At 44.3% G+C, this 19,798-nt stretch overlaps 1 pseudogene across 1 annotated transcript; it reads right to left on the reverse strand.

The window, feature by feature from the left end:
- Window positions 1-1,572: 1,572 nt before the first annotated feature.
- LOC146802306 (keratin, type I cytoskeletal 12-like) lies at window positions 1,573-18,486 on the reverse strand (annotated as a pseudogene). The gene is made up of 9 exons (XR_014967727.1): window positions 17,952-18,486; window positions 16,690-16,698; window positions 15,657-15,730; window positions 14,060-14,216; window positions 12,724-12,884; window positions 12,515-12,641; window positions 11,145-11,362; window positions 8,987-9,090; window positions 1,573-2,183 (listed from the first exon to the last, which is right to left on the reverse strand). The product of XR_014967727.1 is annotated as a keratin, type I cytoskeletal 12-like (transcript).
- Between the last annotated feature and the right edge of the window lie 1,312 nt (window positions 18,487-19,798).

Consider the following 19,798-nt stretch of genomic DNA (forward strand, 5'->3'; position numbering starts at 1 on the left):
GATAGACTGTATGTTATTGTCAGGTCACCATCTCTGAAGGGTTAGGGGGGACTTTTCGACTCACTACTGGATCTCTCTGCAGCATTTAAGATTGTGGAACAAAGGTTGCTGTTGACACAGCTGATCAATGTTTGTGGGCTAAAAAAACCCGAGTTATGGTGGTTACACTCTTTACTGTCGGATCCTGTGTAGACGGTGAAACAAAGATCTTTACCCCACTCCAGGATACCAAAGGTGTGGGGCTGGACACTGTCATTAGTGTTGCTTAATGTATTCAACCAGCCTCTTCTAAACTTGACCACACAACAAAGGCTGTTGTTTCTGTTCTACGCCAATGAAACTGCTTCAGATCTAAGTTAATGACCAGACAAAGTATGAAAATCTACAACACTGTCTTGCTCAAATCAAGAACTGGATGAATGCCAGCTGGTTGTTTCAGCCTAAAAAGCAAACTCTCCAACACTATCACTAGAGGTGCTGCACCTGAACTACTTGATCAGGATCCCAAGCCTAGGCACAATGTTAAAAACTTGGGAGTAAATTTAGTGACTTGGAATTGAAAGCACAGATTGGTGAAGCGACACAAAGCATTTTCTTACAACCTTCTCTTCTGCAGCTGATATTTAATATCCTCCCCTCTCAATATCAACCAACACCACTTCGCAAAGAGGTTAGAATGATTGGTTTTGCATCAATTTCAGCATCCTCACATTTCTCCACAGGTAGTTTTTGGCAAGTCAGTCCTGCTGAAATGTACTAGGGGTGCTAAAGTGCATGATTCTGCATGTCACTCTCCATTTTCAGTGGAGCAATTTGTAATTAGTGGTATTTATCACACCTTGTAAGTTCTGAACTCTGAAATAATGGTTTTTATCTGGTGCGATTGTTACCTCAAATGCACCCTGGCCACTCATAATGAGGACCTTTGCAGGAATCCGTGAACAACTCAAAATCTGGTGGCATGATTAGTCATAATTTTGATCACAATGCATAGAAGCAAATATTTACACCAACTACAAACTCAAGACAATCTTAATGTCAAAATCCTATTTCTGATCTAAAAAATGTTGCCAAAGCCGTGGATGGGATATTTGATTCCCCTAATTCACCCTGAAGTCCACACCAGACAACTACACTCTGACTGAAAGAAATTTACTCTTCATCATTAGGTGTCAGAGGGACTTTCTCTTGTGTAGGTCTCAGATATTAGAATGCCTTTCCAGGGATATACTAGTCAGGAGATCCACTATCTCAGATACCAATCTATAATCAAATCCCTCCTTGTAAATGAATTGTTAACTTAATGAACACATTATGGCAGGTAGACTATAATGGAGAGCAGCATAAAAGGACACAATATCTATTGTGTGTTATATAAACCTATCCCAATCATCCATTCATTTATTTATCCCTCAAATCATCTTGTGTCCTCATAGCTCCTTCTGCCACTAAAGTCAGCGTCGCTGTAAATACAACTTTGTTCATTGGCAAATAAGTTCTGAAGCAAAAAATCTCTGAAACTTGGAAAGAAGATAGTTTAAGCAAGAACAAATGAATTAAAAGACATATTGTACGTTGCATCAAAGAGAAAGTTTATTGAAATGAACAAAAAGGCAAGCAGGTGTAAAAAGGAGACCATCCCCACAACCTAAAAAAGAAACACACAATAGTGGATTGAAAAGGAACAGCACAGCAAACGTTTCCGGATGGAAGGTTCTTGTACCCTCTTTCAAAATATGTTCCAGTGATAATAATGTATTGTCACGATGGTTTCAATTGATAATACACTCACCAGTAACTATGTGTGATTCAATTTGAAACTTAGTGACATCCATAAACTGAGTACCCTCTGTTGTGGCACCTGCTCAAACCTGTGATGTCACCAGTTCTGCACTAGGATGATCTTTTTCAAGGTGAAAATCAAAAAGGGCGCTCTTGTTAAGAGAGTAGTACACAAGAGCTCTAATTTAAGCATGTGGATAAAGTGCAAAGCAGTCCAGAGAGCGTATAGTAACTCTGATGTTCTCCATTATCTGGAATCCTTTCCTCACATGTTCCATTGGCTGGGTCTGCAACATTCAACTCCTCCTCAACATTCATTGATGGTCATGTACCTGTCTTTTTGTGCTGACCGGTTTGCCATCAACTCTGTAAATGTTATGACCGTGTTGTCCTGGCAGGCTCTGAAAAACAAAATATGGAGCAAGTTAGGATGGTTCAATCTAAAATGCAGGGACCATAGAGTAGGGCAACACAGGTGTTTGAATCAGCCATGCAGTAGGGTTTGCTATCTGTAAGTTAACGGGACTCAGCCCTGCTATCAGTGAGTTGGCTTTGTGTACTGTATTAATTAGGCCTAGGTGAAATGTAAATTACGACAGTGAAATCACCAAATTCCATGTGAAATTCCCAACATTTCCTGAAATTTTGTATTATTAGATTTTTTGCATTTGTTTCCTGCAGGGCACTAAGGGCCAGATGTAAGATGGGATTTTGCTTGCGCACACAGGTTTGTGACATGTTTGCACATGCCAAATCCCTGTGGGCCATGTACTAACACTATTTTGAGAGTCGCAAAAAATAGCGACTCTCAAAATAGTGTTTAGCGACTTCCAATAAGAAAGGGGCGTCCCAAGGGTGCCCCTTCCTAATTGCGACTTGCAGCCCTATGTAAGGACTACATCCAATGGTCGTACATCTGGCCCCAAATTGCATAGAACATTTCTTGTGTTGGCATCTCAAGTGGCTTGTTTCATGAGGGAATAGAGTCCAGACACAGGACCTATGCACACGGTGTCACTGGAACCAAGCTATAACTGGTTGGTGATCCCTACCAGAGCGAACCAGTCCTAGCTTGCGTGTGTTCCGCTTCAGGGATGACCTGGCTCGACAGTTCAGGTTTGACTTTTCCCATTGGAGCAGGATCAAGACTGATTTGCATATGGCTGAGTCCAAACTGAGATGGCATGGGGTGAAAAATGTCTATAGATAGGTATTTGGCCCGAGTAATTTCCAGTGCCTGAGATTAATTCAAGCATCCCATTCATAAATCTCTGTATTCTTTAGTGCACCTCTCTAAGTGGGACTTGTATGCCCAGACATTGGTCCTGTGCACGCTGTGTCACACTGTGTCACTGAAACTAAGCTATGCAGGGCTGATGAGCCATAATCAGGTCGGAGACGGTCCTAGGTTGCTTGTGTTCCTGTTCAGGGAGGAACTGGGCTGACAGTTCGGGCTGGACTGTTCCCATTCAAGCAGGATCTAGACTGATTTGCATATGCTGGTTCCAAACTGAGGTGGCAGAGTGTCCAAAGTAACGATGAGTTGGGATGCGGCCCGAGTAATTACCAGTGGCCGAGATTAATTTGAACATCCCATGTGTCACTGTATGTACCCTATTACTGGAGTGGCACACATACTACATGTTAGCAAAGAGAGAGGGAAGTAGATTTGTATGCGGACCCAAGTACTAACTTTAAAAGGGAGTTTAGCAGGTTAAGATTGTAGAGTTGCTCTGCCTAACTCATGATTGATTTGATTTGATTTGATTTTAGGTTTTCTAGAGCGCGCGGCTACCCTAGGGCATCCCGGCGCTAAAAAAAGACCACGGTACTGAGGGAAGGAAGGGTCAGGAAGACGAGCTCAGGGGAAAAGTAGGGTCTTTAGGCGTTTCCTAAACCTGAGGTGGTTATGTTCTTGCCTCAGGGAGAGAGGAAGGGCGTTCCAAAGTCTAGGAGCATTATAGGAGAACAGGCGACCGCCTGTTCTGGCCTTCCTAATTCTAGGGACATTGGCGAGGGAAAGAGAGTTAGATCTTAATTGTCGACTTGAATGTTGTTGAGTCACGAGTGTCCTAAGAATGGGAGGGCCTTCGTTGTGCAACATTCTATGAGTAATGCACAGGGTCTTAAATTTGACCCTCTCCTTTACTGGCAACCAGTGCAGGCTTCTGAGAGCTGGTTTGGCCGAATTCCTCGCTGGGGTTCCTGTGAGGATTCTAGCCGCCGCATTCTGTGCGCATTGAAGTCTATGGACAACCGAGGCTGGGGCCCCCAGATACAGGACATTTCCATAGTCCAATCTGGAGTTCACAAGCCCCTGCATCAGGAGTTTCCTGGACTGGAGCGGGAGTAGATGTAAAATCTTTCGAGCCATCTTTATCAGGCCGAAACAGGTTCCCGCCGTTTTTCTCGCCTGAGTTTTGAAGCTTAGATCCTGATCAAGCCATATCCCTAAGCTCTTGACTTCGGATTTGGGAATCGGTGGCGTTCCCATGCATGGTGGCCAGGGAAGGGATATGGGGATTTTGTTGGAGGTTCCCAAGAGGAGTATTTCAGATTTCTCCCCATTCAGTTTTAACCTGGATTCGCACATCCATTGATGCACCTTCTCCAGGCAACTGCTCAGATTGGACAAGGCGTTGTCTGGTTGGTTAAGGGAGACGACGAGCTGAGTGTCGTCAGCATACATTATTGATTTAATGCCAAATGGCTTAACAACATCCTCAAGGGGAGCCATGTAAACATTAAAAAGTGTGGGGCTCAGGGAGGATCCCTGAGGCACACCACACTTAAGAGGCTGAACATTAGAGACGGAATACCCGTCAACAACTTGAAAGGACCTGTCTTTGAGAAAGGATGAGATCCAGGCCAAAGCGGAATCCGCCACTCCTATCAGACCAAGGCGCTGGACAAGGGTTGCATGGTCCACCGTGTCGAAGGCGGCACTCAGGTCGAGGAGGATCACTGCCACTGATCCTCCTGCGTCCATTATGCCCCTAGCTTCTTCGACCACGGCTAACAATGCGGTGTCAGTCCCTTGTCCTGGTCTAAAGCCTGTCTGGGACATGCGGAGAAGATGATTGGTCTCTAAAAATTCCGAAAGTTGTTGGTTTGCTACTCGTTCGGCTATTTTACTCATAGCCGGTAGCAATGAGATCGGTCTAAAATTAAAAGGATCAGTGGGATCTAAGTGCGGTTTTTTTATGAGAGCCTTGACTGTGGCTTTTTTCCAGTTCGCCGGGACTATACCATTTTTAAAGGAGGCGTTGATCAGATTGGTAAAAAAGGGGGCAATAGTGGGAGCAACTAGCTTCAATTTACTAATGGGGGCTGGGTCTGATGGGGAACCGCTTTTGACTTTCTGTAGAACGTTCAGAATCGTTTCAATGGAGATTTGGAAGAAAAAGGTTAATCTTGGGGTGTCTTGAAGGGGAGAGGAACCAAGGCCTGCTTGTGCAGTAGAAGGAGCTGGAAGGGAGGTCAGGATTTTAGCAATTTTTGCCGAAAAGAAATCTGCCATTTGGTTACATTTTGCCCCATCCAAGTCTGGGGATGATGGAGGGTCTTGTATTTTTGTGAGGAGTTTCACTATTCGGTAGGTCTCTTTCGCGGAATTAGCAGCTGAGGCTATTTGCTCCTCAAAGTAGGAGGCCTGCGCAGTTTTTAATGCGTTTTTATAAAGCCTAATATGGGTTCTATAATCGTTTTTGTCATCTGTGTTCCAGTTCTTTCTCCATTGGCGTTCAAGCCTTTTGCCTTTCCTTCTTATTTCGCGTAGTTCTTCAGAGAACCATGGTAGTTTGGACGATTTCCTACTGGATGGGAGAGTTTTAAGTGGTAAGACTGAGTCGAGGGAGTCATTTATCCAGTTATGAAGTTGGATTTCAGCTGACGAGGGATTAGGGTCTACTATAGGAAGAGTGGAAGTCAGAGCGTGATCCCATAGGATTGTGTCCAGTTTTTTCCAGGGACGAGAAGGGACTCGGGGAAGGGGGGTGTCAGACGGTTTACCTGGAAGTTGAAGTTTAAAAGGGACCAAAAAGTGGTCTGACCAGGGAAGGGGCAGAGGGGTTTGTACGGAGAGTTTGGAAAGGTTGGAAAAGATGGGGTCCAGTAGCCGTCCTTTCGTATGGGTGGGTTCATTGTTGAGTAGTTGAAGATTATGGGAAGCCAAATTGGCTTGTAAGTCAGTGGCGAGTTTGTTACCTTGATCATTGAAGTGGAGATTTAAGTCTCCGAGGATTGTGAAGTTTGGGGTCACACAAGCAAAAGAGGAGATGGCGTCCATGAGTGAGTCTATGAAACACCCTACCTGTCCCGGGGGGCGGTAGATTAGGGCCCCAGAAAGTGTCGTAGATGGCGGCAGGTGAAGGGAGAACAGAACATTTTCACTATCTAAAATGGGGCTATCTTTAAACTGGCATGAGAGATTGTCACGATAAATGATCGCAATACCCCCTCCAATACCCTTCGGTCTATTTAGGGTTTTAATGAGGTATCCGGGAGGAAGTGCTTGATTGATGTCCGGATCCGTGCTAGGGGAAAGCCACGTTTCTGTTAAGAACAGGACGTCTAAGTCCGACTCTGATAGTAATAGGTGAATTTCTGTCTGGTGCTTTGGGAGTGACCTACAATTAAGCAGGGCCATCTCAATATATACTGGTTCGGGTTGGGGGGATGGGGATAACCTGCAGTCGCAGTTTGGGCAGCCAATAGGATCGGTTTCCAGAATGATAGTTCCATTACATCTGGTGTTTAATTGTTCCCTGAGCTGGTATAGAGTATCTAGTGAATAGTTCAATCGAGGGCAGGTATGACCAGCCTGGGGTATGGGCTCAGGGCTCGGTCTGGCGCGGACGGGCGCAGACGGGCTTACCTTAGGCGCGCCATCGGCGCGCCCGCTGCGCTCGTCCGCTGCGCTTCCTGGCGAGGCACATGATTTATAATGGAGAGAAGAGGCGTCAAGGGGGCGTGGCCACCTGAGGTGGGCGTGTCTCTCGTCGCGCCTCGCCCTCGAGAATGGCGGTGGGAGAGTGACAAGCGTTGCAGCGATGAGCTCGCTGTTCGTGGACTGCGAAGTGCAAGAGGTGAATATTTTAAAAAAACAAAGTATCACACACAAGATTTTTAAAAGAAATGTCTCAATCACTCCCGGCTTCCGCCTCAGGAGTCTCGTGGGTCTTAGTGTCGCGCTTTCCAGCTGCGCGCACTATTTATACTATTATCAGGGGGCGTGGCCACCTGAGGTGGACGTGTCTCTCGTCGCGCCTCGCCCTCGAGAATGGCGGTGGGAGAGTGACAAGCGTTGCAGCGATGAACTCGCTGTTCGTGGACTGCGAAGTGCAAGAGGTGAATATTTAAAAAAAACAAAGTATCACACACAAGATTTTTAAAAGAAATGTCTCAATCACTCCCGGCTTCCGCCTCAGGAGTCTCGTGGGTCTTAGTGATGGGGCCTAAGGTGTTTTACTGGGTGCTGGACTGTAACACACTTCGCTGGACTTTGTGTAGAATGTCCCTTTTGACTAGGGATTGCCGCCAGTGGTATGACGCCTACCGCACCAAGGTGGCCTCCCACCAAACACCCCATCTGTGGAAGCTCATTCCCTCTCCAGACATTCAGATCTCGGCGCAGTATCCCATAAAGACAGAGCAGTGCCGCAACTACCATCTTTCTCTGATTCAAAGACCACTCCATTGGTTGGGTCGACCTTCTGAAGTGTGCTTAGGGCCTCAGTGAGAAGTAGGAAAGTGCTGTCCACTGTCCATTGAGGTAGAAACTTGCTCCCTTCATCTACACAGCCATATAAAGTTTAGCATAAGTCTGATTCATCGATGGGTATCATTGTATTTTACCTGGAAGCCTGGGCAGTAGTTAAAGGAGTCTAGTTGAGACCAGCAAAGGACACAGAAAACAGTTTAATTATGTTCGTTTTCAGTAATTTGGTAACACCCGAAGGTGATCTGCTTAAGGTTGTTGCCTTACTGTAGTAAGGACTCCCTTAATACGTACATACATTGTTAAGTTAGCATAACCACGTTAGATGTTAGAAAGCCATCTTGCTACTTTTGCGCACGGCACTGCGTTTACATGTTATTGCTTACACAAACTGCTGACTCGAGCTTTGCCTCACACGAGAGCAATCTGTTGTTACCATCCAGAGCTCTGCGCAGCGACCTTGGTCTGTACATGATGTGACAAACAGTCTGGGTTGTTAGACAATGCATGTTTTCCACTCTAGGTTGATCGACCCACTATTTAGCCATAACACACAGGCAGCTGCAAAATACCTGAAAGTTGGTGCTTTTAATATTACAGCCCTCATGTTTAGTATTCAGACCGAAGACGAGCCTTCCTGCGAGAAGACTCCTGATGCTCCTGTGATGTGATTTCACTAAGCTGATCTTTGAGGTATGGGGTCCCCCATTCAAGCCTAAGAGACCTTCTATTAGCATAATAATAATATTAGCTTCTTAGTAAAGGGAAGGTGGTAGTATCCACTGTCATTATAACATGATCACCCCTTTTATATTCTATGGTATTGTAACGATGCTGATGGTTTTGATTTTAATCATTTGTCTGCTTGTATTAGCCAAAGTACTGCATCTTAGGACACGTGGTCTATAAAAATAAACTCTTTTTATTTTCACCGTGTCTCTGTTGATTCTTGTTGTGGACTGATGTGAGAATAATATACGAACAGGTATTTCCGATTCCCACCATTCCTGAGAGTATACTGAGTCGCTTGTTCTGGGTTGTCTTTTCATTGGGATCGCCGAGCTAAATCTCGGATAACGAATGGGACACTTATGCTAGCCGGATACTGGGTTCTGGGTTCTGAGGTGAGTTTCTGGTACACCACAATTCACTGAGGTCCTGGGGTTCTACGCATAGTTCTGTGTATAAGCAGAATCCCTGCAACATGGCGCCCAACGTGGGGCTATGTTGTCCTATTGAAAAGCTGGACGTGTCAATATGTGGGAAAGAACTTACTTACAGTATGCGGGATCCGCATTACAAATCTCCTGTCTGAGCCTGAATCTAGGTCACATGCTCTAAGATAACCTCCACAGGCTGAATCTAACCCAGGGCGTGACTCTTGTGGCAGAGACTGTGTGGGGTGCTAGTGGTGATGTCAGAGCCTGTTTATTGTGAGAGTGGGGTACAGGTGTGTAGGCGCTGGGCATCACAAGAAACATTTACCTTTGGAAGAAGAACCGGGGCCGCTGTAACTGCCGTGTCCTCCTGAGCTGTATCCTGTAGAGCCAGAGTCTGACGGATGCTTAGTTTGGGAGACCTGTGAGGACCTGTTTACAGAAACACAATGAATGATACTGTCCTGAGTAAAGAGCCTGTAAGATTGACACTTGAACAATGTCTCTCTTGAGGACAGAAGGAATGACACACTTCATCACAGGGAGTAAGGCACACATCTCCGGTGACATGCGCACAACAATTTAACTCGTCCATGACATTAAAATAACATTATACAACATTTCAAAGTACGCATCTTCTATATTAGTACAAATATAATGCAATTTAATACTTCCTTAGCAAAACGTTAAAATCCCTAGCCATGTATTTCATCTATAAACTCACTACTTGGGCAACGTGCACTGCCTTAGAAATCATTTAAAATGCTCACTCGTAAGTTTAGCCAATAGCGTTGCACCTGAGAAGCTTTGTTGGCCTCACTCAAGACAGGGGTGCAGGTACTAATAGCCTCCAACCTATATAAAGCAAATGCCCTATGTCTGGACACCCCCCCAGTATCTAATACAGAGCCTTCAGGCAAACACAGCAGCTAGGCTACTGCTCCGCATTCCAAAATCCACACCCATCAGCAGCCACCTTGGAAATGTACATTGGTTTCCTGTGCATAAGCAAATAATGTTTTAGGCAGTCTGCCTAATGCACAGAAGCCTGGCAGAAGTAGGGCCAAGCCTTATCTGGAAAAGCTCCTTCACCATCAACCGCTGAGCCTTCTGCACTCCATCTTCCTACAATACCAGAATAAAGCGAACTATATAGGGCGGAAGAGCTTTCCCTTATCTGTCAGCTAGGATGTGCAGCTCCCCCCTCTGCAGATTAGGGAAAACCGCATCACAGTCTTTTGAGGAAACAACTTAAATCCTGGCTCTTTCCACTTCCATATTCTTGACTAGGAGGCACCTCTCGCGTAGGCTGGAATCGTTTTCCAGTTCCAAGACGCCCCTTTGGGTAGATGTTCCTGCTCTAGAAATTGCCATTCATTTGCTCATTCATCTACAAGCCGTCTAGTAAAGATTTAGGACCTGATTTAGGGTTTGAAGGATTGTTTTACTCCATCGCAAATATGGCGGCTATTTCATCCCCCTTATTAAGAGAGCATTCTGTCCTATGGCAGTTGTAATGAGACGGACAGGATATCCATTACGTTGTGGCGGCGCAGCCATCCGCCACTCTATGAATCCGGCCCTTACTCCTTGCGCATATTCCAGGACCTAGGGGCGACTGAAGCAACTGTGGCCTAGCTTCGATTTCCACATGGCTTACCCCATTCCATTCAACAGAAAAAACATGTTGTCATGCGTAGCCATGAACACAACCATATTGATGAAGCGCCGTCCTCCCAGCAAAGATAAAGGATGAGACAGTGGCAGTCATTTTACAACCCATTGACTTTTATAATCTCTGATATAAATTTACTAACAGTGATCACTGGAGCTAGTATGGTGCAGAGTTGTTTAAAATGGTGCAAACAGCAGCAACCATCAACTTTTATGCACGAAAGTATTTTGTGTCAGAAGAGGACAACAGAAGACTCCACAATTGCTTTACATTACAGTCTACCAACTCCTCAGTTATCTATGCAGAGGGAATGTAACAGAGTGGGAACAGCACAAAGCACTCATAGGTTTTCATAAAAAGCAGAATCTGCTGAGGTAGCAAAAATTGACTTTGCATGAAATCCCATTGCCGACTGAAACCAGGCGCAAACAAGGTACAAGCAAAATATTTAATGATATTTCTCTACGTTACATATGTAATTTCGCATTTAAAAGGCTTTTTGGACCGACAACGACAAAAGTCAGAGCAGAACTTTTTATAAAATTGCTGCTGTGCAGATGTTATTGTTTTGTTCACACTACAGAGCGACACAGATGTTCATACAGCAGAACTGCACGCAGTACAGGAGGTTTGGTACAGCATTTTGAAAAGTGAAGGGAATCTTTTTCAGGAGAGCTGAATCCTCTTTATCCTCATTCTGACTGCCTTGTGACACTACACATGCTTCTCTACTGTGAGATCCTTCTACATAGGGTGCCTAGCTAAGGGAAGTGAAGGAATTCATTAAGGGAGCTTGCTTCCACATCCTTACCCCCCTGAGCCTTCGAGCAGACGCTGGTAGGTCGCAATCTCCTGCTCCAGCCGGCTCTTGATGTCCAGGAGTTGGTTGTACTCGTCACTCTGGTACTCCGTCTCTTCCCTGAGCTCGACCAGCTGCGCCTCTATGATGCTGATCTTGGCTTGCAGCTCTGCCAGCTGAGAACAATAGTTTCCCTCTCTCTCGGCCAAGTCCATCTCCAGGGAACATTTCTGGTCGATCAACAAAATGGGCACAGTTAGAAAGTAGAGAACAAACCTATTGACGAACCACGTCTACAAATATTGGTTTTTTTTGGTTCCTGCATCACATTGCTGGTGATTTCATGGTCAAAGGATCTCATTCTTACTCTTCCTTTTGCATAAGCTGTTCATAGTGTAGTGAAATGTCTATCAGTTGTTCAGCTATGCCTGTTCAGTGGATCTGAGTTGGGTTCTTGTGTTTCTTGACCCTTTATGGACATTTAATGTGCAGTTTTGGTGGCTGTCGAATGGTAGTGCTCCAACACTCACCCGACCCTAGAGTAAGGGGAGTGGAAACTAACCTAGGCATAGGCATAGGTAAAGAGTAATGGGAATGGAAACTAACCTAGGCATAGGTAAAGATACAAGGAGAAGCTGGAATACTGGGAAGGATAGAGACCACAATGATCCAAAAGTGCTAACGAGTGGAGGACAAGGGTTTGAATTCATACGGGCTGGCTGTTCTTACAATCACTATGTTTATAAACACACTGAGCACAATTCACAAAGTTGGGTGTGTGTGCAAATAGCAAAATGTATGATTTAAGGGAATTCACAAAAAGTGGACTGGCACTCGAAAATCAATTCCCCCAGGTATATTAATACCCTATTGCGATGCTATATTCCACATGGGTAAAATGTATACCTAGGCTGGGAAGAAATTCAAGGACAAGGATTCCCTGGAAAATTGCAGAACACCCAGAAGCTTGAGAGTTTGTGAATATTTGCAGAATTTTCCCCAACCCAGTCCCATCCTGTAAATGACTGTATTATTATTATTAATATTTATTAAGCGCGCAGCTACTTCTAACGGAAGTGTCCCGGCGCTGGCATCCATCCAGGAAGAAGAGAGAAGGGAAAGGTAGAGCGGCATAGGTAGAGCGGCATGTACTTGTAGATGTACTTTTGTCAAAGGCAGGAGTTAGTCATTGTACTGAGTAGGAAATGAGTAGTGAACCCTCCAAGATTGATGGAAAAACATTTTCTCTTTAGAGGAAAAAAAGTGCAGTTGCATAAATCATTGATATGATTACATAACTGGCAATAGACTTATGTTATTACACAACACTTTCAGGGTTCGTAATAGTGGGGATGCCTTCTGAGGGCTACATTTTCTCTCACCATTGCCAGTTGTGCCTGCAGCTCTATCTCCAGCGATTGCAAGGACCGTCGCAGTTCTGACACCTCAGTCTTGCTTGATTGCACCTGCTCCACCCCTGTTGAGATCTGTTGTTTCAGCTCAGCACTCAGGAAGACAAATGAGGGTTATTTCATGGGGTCTTCTCTGTTTTGTTTCAACAATGAACATAGTGGAAAGAGGAGTCCATACCCTTAGGGTGAAATCCTCTTCGGCCCGCCTGCGGTTCTCCTCTGCCATTCTTTCATATTGCTCCCTTGTCTTGGTTAGGAGGCCGAGGAGGTTTGTGCCTGGAACATAATGCATCTCCACACTGACTTCTCCTTGACTATCACTTTGGAGAGCCTTTATCTCCTACAAAGAGAAAATAAGACAAGTACCCTTAAATTTTAACATAATTTGCATACTAGAGATGTACAAAATAGAAGATCAACAATAGAAATTGGGTTATGTAAAAAAATGTTTTGCTTGTAGTACTGTAATTTAAAAATAACTTACTATTTGTCACTTGACCACTAAGTAATGTTCAGCATGCTAGCATAATCAACACACTTTACAACAGGAGTATCTAATGTTGATCTAACATCCATCGCAAATATCGGTAGGGGGAGAGAGCAGCAAAGAGAAGAAGGTATCCCACTCAGCTTCCCAACAGAGTATCAACAGCCACCAAAAGTAGTGAGAAAACACCGTGCTACATCAAGGAGTCTGCAGGACGTGAGGGACTGTTATCCACATGAAGAGCAAATGACCAAATGAACGTAACTTTTTCAACCTTTACCCCTCTCCCCCCCGGCACCTATGGGGACACAACTATGAGTCATGAATGGAAGGACATTGCATTCTCCTGCATCTCCATAGAAAGAGCATAACTGTGACTCATATGACCAGGTGACAGTGTCCCTTCTATCCTACTAAAGGGATCCAAGAAACAAACCTTATGGTCCTTACAGATCTTGACAGGTACAAGCAGGCTGAAACATGTTGACCATATGTTTATATAGATGTGCAGAATATCTGGCTCTTACCTACCCACATCTCTTTTTCTTTTAACCTTACCCGTGCCTTATCATTAATAAATTCATTTTTCGCTGCAACAGGAGGTAATTATAGAACACGGTATCTATGTCATGGATTCCACACTCTCTCTGGTGTTCGAGACACATCCTCCTGGTGGATGACAGACTAGATGATGATGCCACCACTTACTAGTATGCCACTGACCGAGTGCTGCTGTTGAGGGTCCCATAAAAATGTTTAAGAGACTCTATGATCCATGCCAGATTTGCAGCATATACTCATAACACAAATGAGCATATTCTGAATTTAAATAGTCATCAGCTATCCGGTAAATCTGGCATGGGCTCAGCCCTACTGCACCATTGGACAATGATGCCCTATGGTATATGTAGACATTTGGTGCCTTTCATAGGCCTCTAAAAGATTGGTACTGAAAATGATTGGTATTTTGGGTTTATCCCATATTCATCACTTCCAAGACCATTCTGAAACACATTGCTATCTCTTACTTCCTCGTGGTTCTTCTTGAGTGCCGCCAGCTCCTCAGTCAGGCTCTCCTCCTCTGACTCCAGGTCAGATTTGGCCAGGGTCTGCTCGTCCAGGACCCGACGCAGCCCATTGATGTCAGTCTCCACACTCTGGCGAAGCATCAGCTCATTCTTATACCTAGGAACATGTTAATGTTAATGAAAGCCTCAGGCCTTTTGATAAAGCATGTTCTATCCATTCTTTTGGCTCTGTCTGATCACAGTCACACTAGTGGTGAAGATACATGGGGTGCAACAAGTCTTACTCATCCCAGCCAAACACGGGGTCAGCTACGATAGAATACAGATAGAGCGAGCCTTAGTGGACGTTATCGGAACAATCCTTGAGTGTCTTTTGGGGCAGAAAATCCCAAGGCTTTCTCAAGGAACACTTTATAAACCTTCATTCTGAGTGGTCCCTTGGTCTCTAACCGGCCAGTGGCAGGCGTTACCAACTGAATAGTGAATTACGATGGACGTTGACATTTCATGTACAGAATTACCTATGGAGTTTCCAGGGATACATTTGACAGGTGAAGCCATGAGCACATTTTCCTGGAACTTCTCTCAGCATTTGAGAATGACACAGGGAAATTATAATTTTGGGTGATAATCACTATTCCAGAGGAAATTACTCATAACATGGGGGTTATTTTGAATCCACGAATTACTGGTAAGCATGGCAACATATATGACATAAGTGGCAGTACCGTTTTTCATCAGCAGTTTTTTTTCCAAGTTTTTTTTTTATCACCTTGATTTTACTTCTGGAGTTGAAAATTTGTCCTGGCATCTGTACCAACATTTGCACGAACCAATGGTTGTTTTTACACTGGTCATTCATTTAAAATCTTTTTTTTTGTACTTGTCTGGTACTGCAAACATTGGTGCCAAATTGCATCAGTACCAATCCAATCTATTTAATCTGGAAATATAGGTGCAGTAGACCCGGTGCAAACAGCACTGTGTCTGCTTCCTCCCTACTAGAGTTATCTCCATTTCTCATTTTCTTTGAAGTGTAGTCATGTAAACCTGCTCCTTCCTTTGCTATGTTGCAGCAATTAATCCATTAAACATGCGGCACTGTAAGGAAGTATGTTCATCTCATATGACATAGATGCCTTGAGTAAGGTGTGGACATTTTGGAAGGAGCTCCAAAGAGTTCCTGCTCTGGTGGTGTCACCGGCTGCTAATACTGTGCTGAAGATATAGGCACATTTCTGGGACAAGTTCTCTACATGAACCTGCTCCCTTTCTACATGTCAGACCTTTATCATTCAACAGCGAGCAGCTAAAAGTGACAATGCTCCCTTTATTAGGAACAGTGCCAGCAAAATGGATGACTTACCCGCGTCATGCATCTATGCCTTCAATGCACAAGAGAAGCTACAAGCACAAACCCCTGTACAACCCCCTTGTAACATGGCTGCCAGTGGGTGAGTTCTCTGCCATAGGGGACAAGGGTCTTAGGTCTGCTAGGAGGCATCAGTGTTTCTTGAACTTCCATGCTGCCTGAATTTGAATTGTACGTGTGTTGATATGAGCCATATGTGAAACATTACTACTGTGTTTTACTCACTTGAGTTTGAAGTCCTCAGCCGCCAGCCTGGCATTATCGATCTGCAGGACAACGCTGGCTTTGGCCACTTGGGCCTGCTAGTCTCTGCAAACACAAGATGGCATAAGGGAGAGTTAAGGCCTACTAGTTCATAAAATATTAAATTTAACGTGGGCTGCAAGTTGGCCCAGTTATTGTTAATGGCAATTACAACGTTCCATATTATGCTCACTAAGTGGTGCCCTTACGAGTGAGTGCTGAGCTACTGGGTGAGTCTACTGCCTAAAGTGCTAAATGTCACTCTCAAATACAAACATGAAAAACTGCATCGCGGCACTTTATTTGCTTGGCACGTCGTGGTCATAGTGCTGGTGATAATTGCCACAAGACAGACTATCAATTCATTTGGCTGCAGTCTCTCCCACTTGAATTCCACATTCCAGTTCACATTTGTTGCCCTCTGCAGTGAGTACTGTGTTGAATTCTGTAACCGTAGACTTCTGACTGCTTCTTCTGCTGCTCATCACCTGTAAACGATTCACTAATTTAGCATACTAAAATCAGCTCAAATGTCGGGTAGACATTGGAACTTCCTTGGTAAGTTGGAAAATAAAAACAACTGCCACATTAAGAATTTTGCTCGAAGATTTCCTTCAAAAATGCAAACATGATTTTTCAAGTTGCTTTTCAATCCCAGCTGTTGCGATTTGTTTACATTAATGTTGTCCTGTAAAGTAATTGCATTATGTATTTAGTTTGCAATTTCATACGTGTAAACAAGTTTAATTTCCTTCGTAAGGGCTACTGCAAACTAAAGCAGTCTTACTGCTCAAGGCAAGTAAATGTTGCGAGCTGCTTAACAAGGTCTGCTGACCAGACTCTCTCTCTCTTTTCGGGGTCACTTGATCAGTTTCGGTGCCACATTTCATATTCGAGTGTACGAAGCTGCTGCCAGAGCAGTTCTCCCAAAAACTATCTATGACGTAAGGAGCCTGGGGTTGGGTACAAAGGGGGTTGTAAAACCTTAAGGCTTAGGTTATAATTTCACAGAAACTGCAAGGACCTGCCAGAAACTGCTTCCTCTCTTGATGGTTTGTTCTTGGTCCGAATAATTGTTTAGAGTCATGGGGAGATGTTTTTAGGTTCACTGTTACTCTCTAAAACCTTAGCTCGTAAGGCAAATGGGACGTTTCTACAAGGAAAACATTTTATTTGCGGCTTTGTGTATCAGTGAGTGAGGCTGTTGAAAGAACCTGCGCTCCAGTATGATGTGGCCTCTGGGTAAACCGGGGGCTTCAAGATCAGAGGAGAAAACATACTGAACTGGGTAAGACTTTCAACTGGTCATTCTCAGAAAAAGGTTAGAAGATGGCTAGGAATCTGAATTGGAAAACGTTTATTTTGTCTGTTTTGTTGCTTTTTATCAGCCAGTGCTGGGTTAGAGCAGGGATGGGACGCACACTCTAGCATCTCTGGCTGTGGTTTGTTGTTGCTTGCTTCCTGTGCTTTAAAGTCGCTTTTTCCAGTTACCCATGCCAGAAAAGAAATTGATGTTTTCTCCCTTAACTTATCTCTATTATCATACTTTTCTATCATGCTATGAGTGCCTACCTCTTTACCTGCAAGACACCTGCTCTACAACTTCTGTTCTAGTTGTATGCTGTTTGCTGCATTAGAGTGTGTATTCATTGATTGCAATGTATGCTTTGTTAGATCAATTAGTACCAATTTATTTAGTGATATGTGCTTCAGATAGTAAAAAACATAACAATGCTTAACCATCACGGACAACTTTATCTCTAAACATTTGCTTTCAAACTTTGTTATTTTCATTTTACAGGTTTTTCTAGAACCCAGATTTAAATTCCTAGATTTTTATCCTGCAATCAAGAGAAGAAGGTCAGTGAGTAAAAGGTTTAGGGTACCGTTCCAGAACAGGTACTTGATGCCATACAGGGGAACTCGGGTGTATTTGGGAGGTTGCCAAGAAGATGGGGCACATCAATTGCAGTGAACATTGGTCTAATTACACGTGCTATAGAAAGTTGTTTATGTTTAAACCTCTTTTTGCATTCTCGCGAAAATGGTTATGGTAAATTGTTTTAAATTAGATTAGGATTGAAATAGACAAAAATGAGAGAAAGAGAAGTATATAGAGAGACATATGGACGATCTAGGATTAGGCAAACTCTTAAAGAGGAAGGGGAAGAGAATGAAGTACCTTCACATTTTGCAGAGAACATTAAGGAATTAGTTTTGACCGGTGAGAACATTGTCTAAAATAAGGAATTAATTGAGCCGAACATGATACTTCACCTTAGCTTGAAGTTCTTCAATTTGTTTGAAATATTTGCTGTAGTCCTTTTCTCCAGGAGCTGGTCGGTGCTTTGCGTACCACTCTTTGATTTTACGCTCAAGCTCAGCGTTGGCATTCTCCAGTTCCTTGACCTTGTCTAGGTAGCCAGCCAGGTGGTCGTTGAGGTTCTGCATGGTCGCTTTCTCACCGGCAGAGAGAAGGCCCTCACTATGTGGTTGGCTAGCATGGCTCCATTGGTCCTCATGGCTAGCCTGGCCCCACTGGTTCCACTGGCCCAATGGCCCCCATGTTCCCTGCCAACAACACCACCACCAACAAAGCTCCCTACTGCAGCACCAGCCAAGCGACTTCCGGCACCACCAACAAAGCTGCCACCCGCATAGCCCCCGAAAGAACCCCCAGCATGGCTACCCTGGCTAGCACCCTGTCTACCCCCAGTTTTCTGAGAAGACACACTGAGAGCGTGCATGCCCCCAGAACTGTGTAAGCTTGCCATGCTGTACTATCGCAGGTGCACCAGCTCAAGAAAGGCAGCAGAGGTGGTGACTGGATGCTGGCTAAATGGTTATTCCTTATATACAAATTGGAGAGGGTGTGTCAGCTCACTGAGTGCTGTATCCCATATCAGTATACAGAGTTTGCCAGCTTATCTCTCGCGCATTATAAGATCAATTACAGCCATTATTATTCATACATGTTTCTTCCCCATGCGCGCCGCTGCCCTTCCCCCAGGGCTTTTTTTGTTATGTCAGTACCTGAGAAGGGTGAGGCGCAGAATACCTTTCAGGACACTGCACTCCTGCGCTACTTTCTTCAGACATCCAACCTTCTCCACGTCCAGGCAGGTCTAAAATGTATGTAGGGAGCATGACCCGGCAATTGAGATCACGTATCCAGGAACACCGTAGGGCGTGCATTAAACAAGATTTGACTTACTCACTGGTATCACATGACTGTGAAATGGGGCAAACAGAGCCAACTTTCACTTCCATGGTATTGAATTGGTCTGTCTTAACCCAAGAGGAGGTGATAGGGAACTATAGCTGCGACAATGTGAAGCCAAATGGATCTGTAGATTTAGAGCGGTACAAAGAGGTCTGAACTCGGACAATGAATTACACTATTTTCTGCAAACCCCTCTCTTGTTTGTGAAGTGAATCAACAATTGAAGGATGATGGCTAAGATTGAAACGCCAATGACATTTATCTGTCAACATGCCCTGGAACAATGATGTCAGCTGCCATAACAGTTCTTTGCCATGAAGCACATTGCAGCTGCGAACATCTTGCAGAGACTTTTCTATCACCACCACTCACTCTATCTGCAACTGTCTGTCCTTTATGGCCCGTGTAGGACATCATTTTGTTTCCTTGAGTACCTCGTGTTAGTTGGGGTGGACATGAAGACAAGAAAGGAGAGGACATGTTTTGTGCAGCTTTTATGATTACACTGGTACTTACAAATACCACAGCCATACTTCCATTTCCTTCACAACTACCTTCTCTCCATCATCCGTTTGAATTTTATTTCACAAGATTTTAGAAAGTCCTCTTTTAACTTGGAATGACATGTTGATTTACCCCACTGCACGTATCAATGAGAATACGGCGCATGATTAAACCAACACATAGTGCCAATATCAGCAACACTCCCCATGCCACATACAGCAATATTATTAGGAAATAAACCACACAACACCTTGTTTGTGGAGAAAATTACTGTAGGTTTATTTGCATACCAAATATGCCACCATGGTGGGTTATCTTACGGACGATCCAAGGGCAGGCAGCCCATCCGCCGCCTGCCCGCCTGATGAGCCAAATTTCACCGTGGCCGTTGCCAATC

This window comes from Triturus cristatus, chromosome 8 (genome assembly GCF_964204655.1).
Source record: "Triturus cristatus chromosome 8, aTriCri1.1, whole genome shotgun sequence".
Lineage (NCBI taxonomy): Eukaryota > Metazoa > Chordata > Amphibia > Caudata > Salamandridae > Triturus > Triturus cristatus.